This window comes from Cyprinus carpio, chromosome A19 (assembly GCF_018340385.1).
Source record: "Cyprinus carpio isolate SPL01 chromosome A19, ASM1834038v1, whole genome shotgun sequence".
In the NCBI taxonomy this organism is placed as follows: Eukaryota; Metazoa; Chordata; class Actinopteri; order Cypriniformes; family Cyprinidae; genus Cyprinus; species Cyprinus carpio.
Genome location: NC_056590.1, coordinates 5,704,314 through 5,721,442, shown reverse-complemented (window position 1 = coordinate 5,721,442; position 17,129 = coordinate 5,704,314). Strand labels below are relative to the sequence as shown.

The window sequence follows — 17,129 nt, the reverse complement described above, 5'->3', positions numbered from 1 at the left end:
GTAAGGGCATCATACTGTAAAATGAAATTGGTAAGGGCATTTTACTGTAGAATAACAGTGCAGTAAGTGCAACATACTGTAAATGAAATGCGATAAGTCCCATCATACTGTAAATGAAATTGCGGTAAGGCCAAACTGGTAAAATTTATGGCAATAACACTGTAAAAGGAGTAGCTCAACAAAACCGTAACTTACTGGCAATAGTGCTGCCATAAGATACCGCAAAAAATAACAATAAAAAGTCTAACAGTGAATGCAAAAGAAGAGAATCTGAAAGATGCTAAGGCCCAGGTGACACTGGAGCCCGCTGATTTGTGCTGTATGAAGCGTTTGACCACAATTCGTCACGAAAATCTGCTTTTGATTCGAAGAATTCGAACGGTTTTGAACGCCATAACGGGCGAGGAAATGATTACAGAATTTACATATATTTGGGGAACAGTCACAATAACTCACATGTGAAACCTGTTGTTTTTGCAAGAAACAAATTGTTTAATCTCATTTGAACTTTTGTAATGTTATTGCTGTTTATTACTTACCATTGTATATTTGTTAATATTACTCATGTAGCCTCATCTCAGTTTGCACATCTGTTACTCTTACTGCTGCTATTGTTATCATGTATTTGCACTCAATTTGCACGTTACCGCACTATTGTTTTTGCACATAAGTTAATAATGTACATTTGCATATATAATATACATAGTCTCTTTCTATTTTAACATTCTATATTCTATACTCCTTGCAGCTATAGTCGTTATTATTAGGTTTCTCTTGTATGTATGTATGTGTTATAGTTGTCATGTGTCTGTATAAGTTTTGCACTACTTGGCATTCATTGTGAACAGCAAATTAAGAATTTCATTGCTCAGGGAAACTTGTTTTCATGACAATAAACGCTTTGAATCCTTGAACCCTTGAAACAGTCTTTATAGATGGTATCAGATGAGTCATGCATAAAATGTTATATTATATATATATATATATGCACTATATATAGGCATATATATATATATATAGATATATATATATAGATATAAGAACTTGATTAAACAGGAAAAGTCCATTTCGACACGTCTCTATTACAAGGGAGTCCTTATACACGTTGATCCTAATTGCAACGACATAAATTACAATATAAAATACAAAAGCAATTTACATAACAAATACTGAATTAGGATGTAGTTTAAAACTATTTTAGCTACGCAACTTGTCATTACGGAATTAGAATAAAATGCATTTAAAGTCAATTGAAGAAAGTGTAATTGTTTAACAAGGAAAAGAACAAGTTTTTGTCACGGACAAACTGAATGTTGGCTTGACAGACTCTTAAAAGTTAACAAGAAGTTTAAAAGACATTTGCATCAAAATCTGCATTAAACGTATATATTTATTAAACCTACTTCATAACATCCAGCTCGTTCAATGAATGGTAAAAAAACTCAAGAGACGATTTTGGAAAAATCATATCTAGGCGCACAAACTAGAACATTAATGTAGTTAAAAAGGCACATATTTTATTACAGTTTTGTTAAAATTGCGTAGGCATTAAAAGTGGTACTAGTTGAGGCCACCCAGTGAATCCATTCACTCACTACACCTATCTTTAGACTCAAGTCGGCAAAACTCATGTTTTTGGAGAAAGAAATTATATTTACCTCCTTGCATTTCATGTTTACTTATATATCCTATAGATATATATATATATATATATATATATATTGTGTGTTGTGTGTGTGTGTGATGATATCTACTATGTGTGTGAGTATATGTGTGTATAGTTTTCATAAAAAAGTAATCTCTAAAACAAAGTTAATTGTATGTTTTGTGGTTTTGTGTGTAGAGTTTAGAGAAATGGAGCCATAGTTTTAAAAACTGTGTAAGCATTTAAAGTAAGCTGTAAAACAATTAATGCATTAATAAAGCATAGCATTTTTGGTGAAATATATCCACTTTCAAAAGTTTAAGTTTTAAAAAGCTGAAGTTTAATGTAAAATATAATAAGAAGTTTAAAAATCAAAGAAAAAATTTAAAACTATTTTTAAAAGTAAAATATATAATTAGAATGTTTAAGTTTAATATTAAAGTTTCAAAAGTTTAAGTTTAAAATAAAATATAATAAATATTATAAAAAAGATAAAAAAATCAAAAATAACAAAAAAAATAAAAAAAATAATAAAAATTATATAAAATATATAAAACTTAAAAAGTTTTTAAAAAATTTTGTTTAATATAAAATATTTATAATATGCTAAGTTTAATATAAATATAATTAAAAAATTGGTTTTATATAAACATTTTAAAGTTGAAAATGTTTAAGTTTAATGTAAAATATAATAAAATGTTTAAGTTAAATATAAAAGTTTGTAAAAGTTTAATATAGAATGTAATAAAAAGTAAAGTTTATCATAAAATATAATAAAAATGTTTAAAAAAAAAAGTAAAAAGATAAAATATAAAAAAAGATAAAAAAATATAAGATTAAAATTGATGACAAGTTGGATATAAATTATAATTAAAAGTTTAGGTTTCATAGGTTTTTCATTTTTTAAAATTGTTTTTATAAGTTTAAAAAGTTTAAGTTAAATATAAAACATAAAAAAATTTGGTTTTATATAAGTTAAGTTTAAAAGGGTTAATATAATTTGTTTTACAAATAAACAATAGTTTAAAAAGTTTTTTAAGCTTGTATTAAAACAACTCTTCTAACTTTGAGTAAGCAAAGTACACAACAAAACCACACAACACACAACACACAAACAACACACTCACACACACACACACACACACACACACTCGACCAGCTGACTTCTGAGAAACTTTGTTTTTGTTGCCATTTAAAGTCCCTGTTGGCTTACGGCGAGCAGAACATTCATATCCAATCCGAGAGCAGCAGGCAGTGCAGTGTGTGTGTGTCTGTGTGTCCTGTGTGTGTTGTCTGTGTTCGGGTGTACACCACGTGTGTTGTCTGTGTCTGTGGTGTTTTGTGGGGTGGCGTTAAACTAGTTTGAATTCCAAACACTCCTTCAGCTTTTAGACACTGACGTATCTGTAGTTATAGTTATCAGTGGGTGGAATAAAAATTTCAGTTTCAAGTACACTGGCATAAAGAATTGGAACATCTTTTCCCTCATTCCACACATATGTCAGAGTCATCATGCGTGTTCTCTGTATCCAGAGATATAAACCTGGACCTGCAAGTAACATTCAGCATCAGAGCTGTACCATGCTGAATTCCTGCAAACCGAACCGAGCCAAGTTCAATTCTGTATTTAGATGTCAAAATTACACTTCTGTCTTTTTTAAATAAATATAATAAAAATAATTATATAGCATTCAAAAATAATGGATTTAAATCCCTTCTGAATCTAAATTTGGCTAAATTTCAGATTTTGTTTCACATTATTCACTAATTGATCTGAGTTTTATTTCTCTCTAAAATTCTAAAGGTTTGTTCAAAATGTTCTTCTCACTTATTTATAACACCTTTTATTTTACTGTATAAAGAGGCAACAATTTTACTCCTCCTGAACACATGGAAAAAAAATTTGTTTGTTGACAGTAGTATTCTGATTTATGATAAAAAATAGAAATTTCCATAATCCCCTCTGAAAAAAACTTTAAACTCTAATACGACACCGAAATCGCACAGGAAATTATGAACCAACAGTCATGCTTCCGTTCTGGAAGTTTATGCAACTTAGTGTGTAGTTTATTAGATTATGCCGCGCTCACAAATTTATACCTTGAACCCTTTGTAAAACAAAAAACCATTGGTGAGTCATAAACCTTGGGAGTAATCTTTGAGATCTGTTAAGAACGGTTTAGAAAGCCCGTTGTGTCTTGCGTAACACTAGGAATTGAGTCCTGGAAAACTAAGACTAAAGGAGGGGTGGTTTTTTCGCTTGACCAAACAAACCATGTTTACATTCCATCCTTTCCCGAGCGATATGAATCTCACTGATGAATAAACCTAAACAAAACGGCTACTGTCAGAGCACCGAGCAAACACCGCTTAATGTAAGATACTGCGGTGCTGGGGGAATTGCAGCGGGGGTGTGTGTGTCATGGGACGAGTTACTTTCTGTTTTTTTCATCTTCTGTGCTGTCATTACAGAGGAAGTTCTGTCACTGAGACAGACAAACAAGAGAGAGAGAGATCTTATCGGTGATGTTTGTGTCTGGCGAGAAACAGCGAATGGTGCTGCTGTCCGTACTCGAGGAAATTCTTTGAGTTTGTAGGCATTTACACACAAACACACACTCTCTCTCTCTCTCTCACACACACACAAACACACACTCTCTCTCACACACACACACACACACACACATGCCACAGACACACCTTCCTCTCCACAGACACACACACACACACACACACACATTTAGCATGCACCACACACACTCCCACGCACCCCCCACACCACGCACAGACATATACAACACTCACACACCCATAAGAATTAATTAAATTAAACAGTTGACGTAAAGACATTTATAATGTTACAAAAGAATTTCTGTTTCAAATAAATGCTTTGGACTCATTGAGCTTTCTGTTTCATCTGTGAATCCCTGAAAAATAAAATGTATAACAGTTTCCACAAAATATGTGTGCAGCCAACTGTTGTCAACAATTGATAATATCAACAAATTGTTTCTGAGCTTACCAAAAAGAGGTAAATATTCCAAAACATTAGACTGCCACTGTATATATAACAAATGCATGTTTTTTTAATAAATATAGCACAGTATTGAAAACCCAAAATTCAGTATCTCAAAATGTTGAATATTACTTAAGATCCCCAATACAAAGACAGGATTTTTAGAAACATCTTCAGGCCCAACCTGAAAAATATGACATGAAAAGTATGGAGCATGTCATCAGCACTCACTCACTGTATTGGGGTTGGCTTCTTTGCCTGAATTACTGCAGCATGCGGCGTGGCATGGATTAGATCAGTCCTGTGGCACTGCTCAGGTGTTTATGAGAGCCCAGATTGCTCTGATAGTTGGCCTTCAGCTCTTCTGCATTCTTGGTCTGGCATGTCGCTCATCTTCCTCTTCACAATACCTCATAGATTTTCTATGGGGTTAAGGTCAGGCGAGTTTTGCTGGCCATTAAGAACAGGGATACCAGGGTCCTTAAATCCTGTTCTGGAAGCTTTGGCACTGTTGTGCAGTGTGGCCAAGTCCTGGTTGAAAATGAATCTGCCATCTCCATAAAGTTGGTCCAGCAGCAAGAAACATGAAGTGCTCTAAAACTTCCTGGTATAACGGCGACGTTGACCTTGGACCTCAGAAAACACATGGACCCAACACCAGCATATGACATGGCACCCCAAACCATCACTGACTGTGGAAACTTTACACTGGACCTCAAGCAACGTGGATTGTGTCTCTCCTCTCTTCCTCCATACTCTGGACCCTGATTATCCAAAGGAAAGTCTCTTTTTCCCTCCTTTCGACCACTCCAGACCATCTGGGACCCGTCTGACGGTGTCTGTTTGTTCAAGAGTGGCTTGACACAAGGGAATGCGAAGCTGAAACCCATGTCCTTGCATACGTCTGTGTGTAGTGGTTCTTGAAGCACTGACTCCAGCTGTCAGTCCACTCTTTGTGAATCTCCCCCACATTTTTGAATGGGTTTTTGTTTCACAATCCTCTCCAGGTGCGGTTTATCTCCTATTGCTTGTACACTTTTTTTCTACCACATCTTTTCCTTCCCTTCGCCTCTCTATTAATGTGCTTGGACACAGAGCTCTGTGAACAGCCCAGCCATCTCTTTGCAATGACCTTTTGTGTCTTGCCCGTCCTTGTGCACAGGTTGTCAATGGTCGTCTTTTTGGACAACTGTCAAGTCAGCCGTCTTCCCCATGATTGTGTAGCCTACAGAACTAGACTGAGAGACCATTTAAAAAGGCCTTTGCAGGTGTTTTGAGTTAATTAGCTGATTAGAGTGTGGCACCAGTTTGTTGTAATGAATAAATATAATATCACAATATTCTAATTTTCTGAGATACTGAATTTGGGATTCTCCTTAGTTGTCAGTTATAATCATCAAAATTAAAAGAAATAAACATTTGAAATATATCAGTCTTTGTGTAATGAATAAATATAATATACAAGTTTCACTTTTTGAATGGAATTAGTGAAAATAAATCAACTTTTTGATGATACTCTAATTATATGACCAGCACCTGTATATATATACACACACACACACACACAACATACAGCAGGTCAAAAAAAGTAATATAAAACACAACAAATTTAATTAAAACAAAAAATTCAATTAAATAAACAAATCAATACATAATATACTATTAGATTGAGAACCCATGCAAATTGTACAAACAAATTGTGTATGTTATAAATGTTGTAAGTTAGTAGATATCTTTCCAAAGATGTTTTAATTGTGCAATTTTGCATTGGACTTTATATACAACAAACAATAATAAGTTTTACATGTTATACGTTACATTTAGTAGACACTTAAGCGACTTACAGTGCATTCAGGATATACGTTTTTTTTTTAACCAGTATGGGGAGCGCGTGTTGTTCTCTGCAAACTGAACCCATGACCTTTTGCGCTGCTAACACAACGCTCTAACCACTGAGCCACAGGAACGGTGCCAATTTAATTAATAATAATTAAATCATGTTCAAACATCTGTTTCTATAGAAATGTGTAAACCTAATGCATCCCAGTGTTTGTTTCACAATTTTCAAAACTCATAAATCACAATCTATGGACATTTATGATACTTTTTGTCTTTGCATCCGTGTCATGTAAGACATTCGCTGAGTTATGGTCAAATGTGAACACATTTTTTGTGAATGTTTTTAGGTGTCATTTTGTATTTTTATAAAAGGAAACTGTTGCTGTGCAAAGTCAAACAGGGGATCAGCTGATATTTATACTGTCAGTGTAAACACACACACAATACCATTTGTTCAGAAGTGTCTGTGGTGTGTTGATGGTGTCAGAGATCTGCTGCTGAACATAGGGTGTGTTTATGTGTGCAATCTCATCCCCCCAAACTGGTTCAGGGTTTGCTCTCCATTTAATCTCACTGATGTTTATACTGAGAAATAATTGAGATGCATGTCTTTGTAAGCTGCAAGGGTGTTGTTGTGCAGGGCTGCTGTGTGTGTGGTTTTAGTTATCTGGTCTCAGATGCTGCTGTCAACCAGAGTGTGCAGAAGACGCAACACTTCAGATGCGACGGGTGTTTATGTCGTGCTCTATATTTGCTGACTTGCACTGTAAGATAGAAAAGCATCAACACACTAAATACCAGGATGACAGAAACCACACACACACATCCTACAAGAGATGAGAAATGTCACACTGCTGTTGTGTGGTTTTGCTGGATGCTAGAAACTAACATAAACACACACGCAGAAACATCTGCAGAGCGTCTCCAAACGCAGAAAGTCTGGACTTGCCAGAACCGTCTGAATGATGACTGAAGCCTGAGGCACACGGTGCTTGTATGAAATCTCCAAATTCAGGTGTTAATCACATTAACTAACAGCATTATCCATTAACTAGATGCGTGTGTTTTTCTTCATCAGTTTGTAGAAATGTAGCACTGCATCAGTGTCTCTGCAGTGAATGGGTGCCGTCGAATGAGAAGTCCAAACAGCTGATAAAAAAACATCACAATAATCCACAAGTAATCCACAGCACTCCAGTTCCATCAGTTAACATCTGGAGAAGACAAAAGATGAAACACATCCAGCATTAAGATGTTTTTAACTCAAATACATAGAGTCTATAATCCATAATAACACTTTTTAATATTCATCTTTTGTCTTCTCCAGATGTTCACTGATAGACTGGAGTGCTGTGGATTACTTGTGGATTAGCAGTTTGGACTCTCATTCTGACGGCACCCATTCACTTCAGAGCAAATTTTTTTCATTTTTGGGTGAGCTATTCAAGAGAAATCAATTGTAGCGTTTTATTTGGATAATATTATGTACTAAAGAAAAGATACTGAAGAATCATATTTACTTAAAAAGTAAACATTGTCACATTTTTTTTCCCTTGCAGCTTTTAGTTAAGCTTTAACTTTATACCAGAAACTTAAAGTAATCTTTAACGTTTTGCTCAAATTGCACTGATAGTTGACTACTTAACATTTAAAAATAACATAAAAGGTTTAATGTAATAAAGGTGATTTCTTGCAAAATAAAAACGGTTCCCATTTTAGGAACAATTTATGAGAAATTTAGCAAATGCAGCTTCTTTCATAGTTGGAAATCCCAGGGTTTCTGCAGGATATTTAAGCTCTCTAATTTAAGACTTGTTAAAAACTTTACATTTTCGGCCTTTAAACCATTGTTAAGAAAAGGGGGTGGATGAGTCAAAAAGTATATTTATTTTAATTTAAACAATTAGTATCAATAAATTAGTTATAGAAAATTAAATACACAAATTAGAGGTGTGCAATTATGGACAAAAAATTATATCTCGATAATATTCTAAGGATTTTATCGATAACAATAATTAGACGATATGTTGCTGAGTGTGTTTTACAAAACGTATCTTTGCAATGCAGAGGAAACACAGAAGCTGCATCTGAAGTGTAGTCTAGATGTTTTCACACACTGTTTAATGCAGCTCTGAGGGACATTAAATACTTTAACCTGCCATTACAAAGGGATAAATAAAGTTTCGATATTTTAAACATAAAACATTGAAAACTGCTGTTTGAAATTATCTAAAAAATGAAAGGTACCTTAAATGTGAAATTAAAGTCCCTGTTTAATTAGTGAGTCCATTGCGATTGAACCGATTCATTTAAACGATTGATTCATTCAGGAACGAATCACCGTCGTGTTGCTCAGAGAGGCAAAACAGCGCTGTGGCTGTGTTTGGAATGATTTTTGAAGCTGTTGCCCCCATTAAATTGAAAAAGGTTAGAGAAAAACGTACTGTGCCGTGTTACAACAGTAATACCCACTCTCTCAAGAAAGAAACTCGTAGTCTTGAGCGTAAATGGAGAAAAACTAACTTGGAAGTTTTTTTAGAATTGCGTGGAAAAACAGTATGTCCAGCTCTAGACAGGCTCTAAAAACTGCCAGGGCCGAGCATATCCACAAACTCATAGAAAACAACCAAAACAATCCAAAGTTTTTATTTAGCACAGTGGCTAGATTAACAAATAACCAGACGCCACCCGATCTAAATATTCCCTCACAGTTCAAATAGTAATAACTTTTACTGAATTTCTTGCACTGATAAAATATCATAACATCAATCTAATACACATATACAAATGCTAGTACACACTTCGACACAGCGTCTAATACTTGTAGTTTATTTTTTATGGCCACCGCACCCAAAGATAAATTGCAGTGCTTCGGACCAACTATAGGACAGAGGAAAGAGCTAAATAAACCTTATCACTGGCATCTAAACAGCAACATGTTTATTTAGATCCTGTACCCACTAAATTACCTGAAAGAGTTGTTGTTTACCTGTAGCAGAAAAACCGCTTCTCAAGTATTATTAACTCGTCGTTAAGTCTTTAGGTCACGTCCCCCAAACCATTCAAGCTGGCGGTTATTAAGCCTCTTATTAAGAACCAGCACTAGATCACTAGTGAACTGGCCAATTACAGACCCATTTTCAAATCTTCCATTTATGTCTAAATTTTAGAAAAAGTTGTGTCCCTCTGCTCAATTGTGCTCCTTCGCTGCAAAAAAAATCTCTTCATGAAGAATTTCCTCAGTCGGGTTTCAAGGCCCCATCAGAGCACGAAGAAACTGCACTTGTTTAAATTTACAAAATGACTTGCTTCTTGCGTCAGACCAAGGCTGCATCTCATGGCTAGTATTTACTTGATCTTAGTGCTGCGTTCGACACCATAGATCACAACAACTCATAGATAGATTACAAAAACTATACAGGTATCCAAGGGCAGGCTTTAAGATGGTTTAGATCCTACCTGTCCGATCGCTACCACTTTGTTTATCTAAATGGGGAGTTCAATCTCATTTATCACCAGTAAAATATGGAGTGCCACAAGGATCTGTCCTAGGTCCTCTGCTATTTTCAACATACATGCCCCTTGGTAATATCATTAGAAAATACGGGATTAGTTTTTCCACTGTTATGCTGATGATACTCAACTAAGATATCTCAACAAGATATATAGATATATATCTCAACAGGTGATACTTCAAAACTATCTAAGCTAACACAGGTGTGTTAAAAATGTAAAAGATTGGATGACCAATAATTTTTCTCCTATTAAATTCAGATAAGACAGAGATATTACTTATTAGAACCGGAAACAGTACACAGAATCTCGTAGATTACAAATTTGAATTAGAACGGATGTACTGTTTAATGTCCTCTACGGCCAAAAATCTGGGTGTTATATTAGACAGTAACTTGTCTTTTGAAAATCATATTTCCCATCTTACAAAAACAACATTCTTCTATCTTCTAACATTGCCAAGCTACGAACATGTTACCTTGTTCACTGATGCAGAAACATGTACTGTTCTGATTGCAGAAAAAAGCTTCATGCGTTCATGACCTCTAGACTGGACTATTGTAATGCACTGTACTAGCTGGTTGTCCTGCATCCTCAATAAACAAGCTACAGGTAGTCCAAAATGATCATATTACCTAGAGTCCTTACCAGGTCAAGAAAATATGATCATATTACCCCCAATACTACAGTCTATGCACTGGGCTACCTATTAAGTTCCGTATCAGTTTACAAAATATTATTACTTATAAGGCCCTTAATGGCTTAGCTCCTGCGTACCTAACTAGTCTTCTACCACGCTACAATCCATCACGCTCCCTAAGGTCACAAAACGCTGGACTTTTGATAGTACCTAGGATAGCAAAAGTCCACTAAAGGAGGTAGAGCTTTTTCGCATTTGGCTCCCAAACTCTGGAATAGCCTTCCTGATAATGTTCAGGGTTCAGACACACTTCCTCTTGTTTAAATCTAGATTAAAAACACACCTCTTTGGCCAAGCATTCAAAGTAATGCATCTCATAATTTTGGACTGCAGTTATTATCTGATCAAATGTTGCATTATTATTCTTTTAGCTTGGGGTTAAACTAATTGTACTTGGCTGGAACAGAAGCAAAGCTAATTATGTTTTCTATTTTGTTTCTCTGTTTCTGCTGGATTTACATCCCCGTGGTAACTAGGATTTACACAAGCTCCAGTCTGGATCCAGAACATCAGAAATTAAGACTTTGTATAATAAGTCTTAAGGCCTTAATTTGATACAACTATATTTGATGATCCATGTCTTTCCCGCAATACACAGTTTAAAAAAAAAAAAAAAAAAAAAAAAAAACCAACAACAACTGAAAGTATTAAGAACTGAAAGCTTTGGCAGCGTTTTAGAGAAGTCTTCACTTTCGGTTGACAAGAGACTCTGAAATGAAATCGGCTCTCATTTCTCTCTTTGTCTAAAGTTCAAAATCCCACCAACCGCAAAAACCGGTTTCATTTTAGCCCAATCACTGGCTTTCAGGTGTAAAAAACCAATGTTTACAACTTTGCAAAGTAAAGCAATGAAATCAAACAATGGCAGACACACCAGGTATTTCAGATTTCTTTTTATTATTAGAAAAATAGATCCGAATATATCCTTGCTGGTCGCTGGCCGCTGGGGGGAAAAACCGTCGAGCCCAGTCTTTGGTGCAGTGCAATGCTGGGATGGGGAGCGCATGTTGAGCTGGAGCCGAGTTCCCCAGCCCCCCCCCCCGGAGCGAGCAGCAGGAATCTGGCTCCTAACCTCATGCTAGTGCGTGTCTTCAGCGTCTGAGGAACGTGTGCGCGGTCACGAGCGGTGGGTGAGAGTTTCATCGGATCAGGAGAGCGAGACCGGCGCCAATCCCAGCACATCCCACAACAGCCATCAGAGCGCTGCGAACCACAGACTCCACGTCCCTCCACGCGGAAAAACTCCACGATCCATGCTGCCGCAGACATACCGAGAGAGAAACAGTCCTCAAAACAACATTCAGTTCTCCATACCATCTCCCTCAAAGATACACACGTGTCTCGAGTTTTTTTTAAGAGATTGTTACAAGTTTTGTGTTCGGGGCATTTTAGTAATTTTAAATTGTAAAAATATTTCAAAATAATGTGTGACCCTGGAGCACAAAACCAGTCAAAAATAACACAAATATAATTATCAATATAATGTGTGACCCTGGAGCACAAAACCAGTCACAAGTAGCACATATATTTGTAGCAATAGCCAATCAATACATTGTATGGGTCAAAATTTTTTATACATTTCTCTCTTTTTATGGCAAAAACATCAGGATATTAAGTTCAAAGATCATGTTCCATGAAGATATTTTTGTAAATTTCCTACTGGTAAATATATCAAAACTTAATTTTGTATTAGTAATATGCATTGGCTAAGAACTTCATTGTGAACAACTTTAAAGATGATTATCTCAATATTTTAGATTTTTTGGCACCCTCAGAATCCAATGATTTCAATAGCCGTATCTCAGACAAATATTGTCCTCCTAACAAACCATACATCAATGGAGAGATTATTTATTCAGCTTTCAGATGTAGAAATCTCAATTTAAAAAAAAAAAATGACACTTAAGAGTTTTGTGGTCCAGGGTCACATAAGAACTTCTCTTTTTCCATTAATTAAAAAAAAAATATATATATATATTTTGCAATAACACGTAAACCGTAAAGACTTTTCACATTTACTCAGATCAGACACAACAGGGTTGGTTAAAAAAATAGTGCCTGCTTCGAGTGCATCACGGGGCTGATGAAGACGTGGGAGAGTTTAACAGTGGTTTCTCAGGCGGTCTGATACATGTTTTTCCGGTGTTGAATGGACTGGACTCCACACACACAACAGAACGGCTCTGAGTTTAACGCAGTGAAGGAAACACGAGTGTGTGGTCCTCACCCCAGCTCTTGTTGTTGAGGCAGCCAGTCGTGCTGTTCCCTGAGATCAGATAGGAGGAGATCTGCTCGGCCACCGCCTCCACGCACTGCTCTCTTACTGCAGCTCCTTCAGCTGCGTGCACACCACGGCTCCGAACGCCACCAGAACTCACGATCCGGCCCCGTTTTCGTGGTGTGGTCCTTGAACATGGTCTTGGCTATACAGCTGATGAAGCTCATGTCGTCCGGTTGAGAGTCCAGCTGCAGACGCTGCAACATCACAAGCAAAAGAACACACACACACACTTCAGCATCCACGCACACATTCTGCTTACCATCCAAATAATGAGGAGAAACCAAATAACACCGGAACAGAGGATTAATCCGACAAGACTCGAGAATTACAACTCATCATAAGCAGAAAAAGAAACCAGTTTTATTTTGACACTTTCAGCATTCATTCAAATTTTAGTTAAAGTTCTAGTTGTGTGTATGTGTATTGTCATCTTTAGTAGTTATACACACACACACACACAAGATTTTTATTTCAAGTGAAGCAAATGTTTTATAGTTTTAATTTTGGTTTCAGTTTTAGTCAACTATAATTAAGCTGTTCCAAAAAGATCTCAATTTGATTAATTAGGGGTAAATGTAGTAACATGTTAACATTCAAAACTATTTTTTTTCCACATTTACTCATCGATTCACTCAAGTTACAGATCAGATTCGATGCGTTTTATATAATAACAACAACGACAACAATTCTTCGTAAACGAAAGAGAAAGTTCTCTTCATGCAAACAAGAGAGAGAGAGATTGTATAATCAGATGCATGATCGCGTTCACATTCCGCGCATTTAAACCGATTTCGATCCACCCACAGCTTTCGAAACAGTTTCGATATCAAACCCAGTCTAGTTAACCCAAACCCAGCCTAGTTAACCCAAACCCAGTCTAGTTAACCCAAACCAGTGTTTGCTCGGGTTTCCTGAAAGCGGCTGATAAGCAGAACTCTCGCGAGCTCCGAGAACCGATGACGAACTTCGGGTTCGATCAGATAGTAACCCTACCGAGAAACAGAAGCTACTGGTTATTTAAGGTCAAATAACTACATTATATTGTTTTTTCTCTTTTAGTTGCGTGGGGTAATATTAAAACTAATGGGTAAGTAATATGTACTGAAGAGTAACAATATAATTACGCATATTTATTATTATAATTAGTCGATTAACTGACAACAAATCAGCGGGAGCGCGCATCTTTGTTGGGGGTCTCGCGAACGCGCATGCGTCTTACCTTTGTAAGTGATCTGGTGCTTTATCAGAATGTCCGCGACGACGCGCCTCATTGTCGGTAACGCGTGATGACGCTTCCGGTCCGGCGGACACATTCCCGTGTGCGTGCGATAGAAATCCAACATAAGCTGCCGCGTGTCCAGATGCAGCTCGACGGAACCCAGCTCCTTCGGGTCCGGGGTGGCCGGTAGAGAGCCGTCCCCCGCGGACACGAACCGCCCGTCCAGCTGCAGCCCTTTCAAGCCGTTCGTCCCGGGCCTCGGCGGCTTCAGCGCGGCTTCCGTGTCATCCGCGTACCCGTCAAGCTCGTCCTCCGTGCGCGGTTTGAGCGCGGGCCCGGGTACAAGCGACGTGTGCGCGCCTTGCGCGAAGACACTCAACGCGGCCGTTCGTTTAATCCCAAAACTTAGAGTCATACTTCAAATCACGACGCGAAAGAAAGCGGTGTTTATATATAAAAAAAACTTAAAATAGAGCTAAACGAGTTAAAGTTTCGAGTTGAAGGTTAGAGGAGATAGTGCTCGTGCTGGTCGACACTCTTGTTTGGAGAGTGAAGCGGAAGTAGCTGCGACGCTGAACGCTTTTATAGTAGTCCCACGTCATATCTTGCTCCTCCCCTTAAAGCCTTATATGGGCTTGCTAGACTTTTCCCGGGAATTACTTCATTTTTTCCCTTCGAGTTGTTTCGAACTGGCTGCGGCTGGAATAAACCCATCAAGATTATAAATATCGCTTTATACAAGTCAAACTGATCAATATTGAGCTGAAACTAGTGAAACACAGGCCTAAAACAACAGCTCGAGGAAAAATGATCAGTGTATCAGTGTTGGGAAGGTTACTATGGTTACAGATTACAAGTTACCCTGTTTGAAATGTAACTTTATTAAAGTAATGTAACTGATTACATTTGATTACTTTGCTACATTTCTAAAAAAATATATATTTTTGAAAGACATTGTTATGCTTTTGGGCTTCAGTATTTATTTTTCTGTAATGTTCATTAAACCTTCAAATATTTACACATCGTGGTAGTACTGTTTGTCTTCTTAAATAAAAATGTTTAACAGCAATTTTTTTATGACAAAATTGTTATTTTAGATGTGTTTGTCTTGAAAGTAATGCCAAAACTGAAAAAATAAATAAATAAATATTTATTCAAAATATAATTATAATTATAAGAAAGTGTTATTATTAACATGACAGTTCAGTGTTTTACAGCAGTGTGTGTGTGTGAATAATAGAAATACACACACACACACATATATATATATTTGAAAATTGTACATTTGAAAACTGAAAATTGTTTCTAAACCATTTTTTCCTCAATAAAAGTATTATATATATTATTCAAATGCATGAGAGGTCTGATGTTCTTGGTTAGGTCTGAGCTCAAAACAGTGAAACTTATTATTATTATTTATTTATTATTATTATTATTATAAAACAAAACAGAAACTGATACACTGTAAAAAAAAAAAAAAATAATATTAGGGTAGACTATTAGGGTAGATATATATATATATATATATGTTTTTTTTTTTTTTTTTTTTTTTTGAAGCTGTTAAGATTTGACAAGAAAATGCTATTTCAGTCTTTTTACACTGACAAAAAGAACCTGATAGTTTCACTCAGAAATTGTAAGTAAATTTCCCAAATAATTACAAAGAAACAGCAAGTAACACGTTTCATTAAACAGGAAACTGTGACGTAGAAAGCTTGAAATAGTATTTCCTAGTAAAATGTTTTTATCCAAAGTGACTTACAGTGCATTCAGGCTAAGGTTTTTTTCTGTTATTTTGCCTAACACGTGTTCCCTGGGAATCGGACCCACAGTCTTTTGCGCTGCTAACACAATGCTCTACCACTGAGCCACAGGAACACAGCGGTGTGTTTTTCCTCTGACTCACTCCTTTCTGGTGTCTCTTCATCAGAAAGTCCGAGCCGCAGGGTTTTGTCCCAGGTTTTGATGTTTCTCCTTCAGTTTGATATTGGGTTACAGTGCTTCTCTGGAGAATCCTGCAAACACACATATTTAATCATCATCATATTGTTTGTGCTTACAAATACAATCTCATCTGTTTGTTAATTATATATGATATATTGTCTATATCAATTTTTTTTAAAAAGTTTTTCTGCTCATCAAGGCTGCATTTACTTGATCAGAAATACAGAAAAAAAAAATGTAAAATTGTGAAATATTATTATAATGTAAAACAGCTATTTTCTATGTGAATCTCTGTTAAAGTGTAATTTAATTTCTGTGATGCGCTATATTCACATAGAAAACAGCTGGTTTAAACTGCTTTAATATTTCACAAGGAAATCAGTCTAATATGATGATTTATTACAGTTTTGCTGCTTAAATATATATATATATATATAAATATATATATATATATATAGTTGGAAACTGTGATATTTTTTCAGAATTCTTTGATAATGAAAAACTTAAAAAGAACAGCATTTATTCAAAACAGAAATCTTTTCTAACAATATACACTACAGTTCAGAAGTGTTTTTCTTCTTTGTTTTTCTGGAAAGAAATTAATGCTTTTATTCAGCAAGGATTTGTTAAATTGATAAAAAGTGATAATAAAGACTTAGAAAAGATCTCTATATTTTAAATAAATGCTGTTCTTTTTAAGTTTTTATTCATCAAAGAATCCTGAAAAAAGTATCAGCGGTTCCAAAAAAATGACAAAAAAATAAATAAAATGTGCAGCACGACTGTTTTCAACATTGATAATAATCAGAAATGTTTCTCGAGCAGCAAATCATGCACATGCACAGCAAATCATATGTAGAATGATTTCTGAAGATCATGTGACACTGAAGACTGGAATAATGATGCTGAAAATACAGCTGCACATCACAGAAATAAATTACACTTTAACACACACACATATATATATATATA

At 35.8% G+C, this 17,129-nt stretch overlaps 1 protein-coding gene and 1 long non-coding RNA gene across 3 annotated transcripts in view; both read right to left on the bottom strand.

The window, feature by feature from the left end:
• Positions 1 to 17,129, bottom strand: part of syngap1a (synaptic Ras GTPase activating protein 1a) — a 156,098-nt gene that overhangs the window by 33,207 nt on the left and 105,762 nt on the right.
• The window catches only part of LOC122148749, a 2,424-nt gene continuing 1,306 nt past the window's right edge, over positions 16,012 to 17,129 (bottom strand). For both annotated transcript variants that reach the window (XR_006162592.1, XR_006162591.1), the window contains one exon: positions 16,012 to 16,228. This is a non-coding gene — a long non-coding RNA (uncharacterized LOC122148749). The remainder of the gene's footprint in view (positions 16,229 to 17,129) is intronic.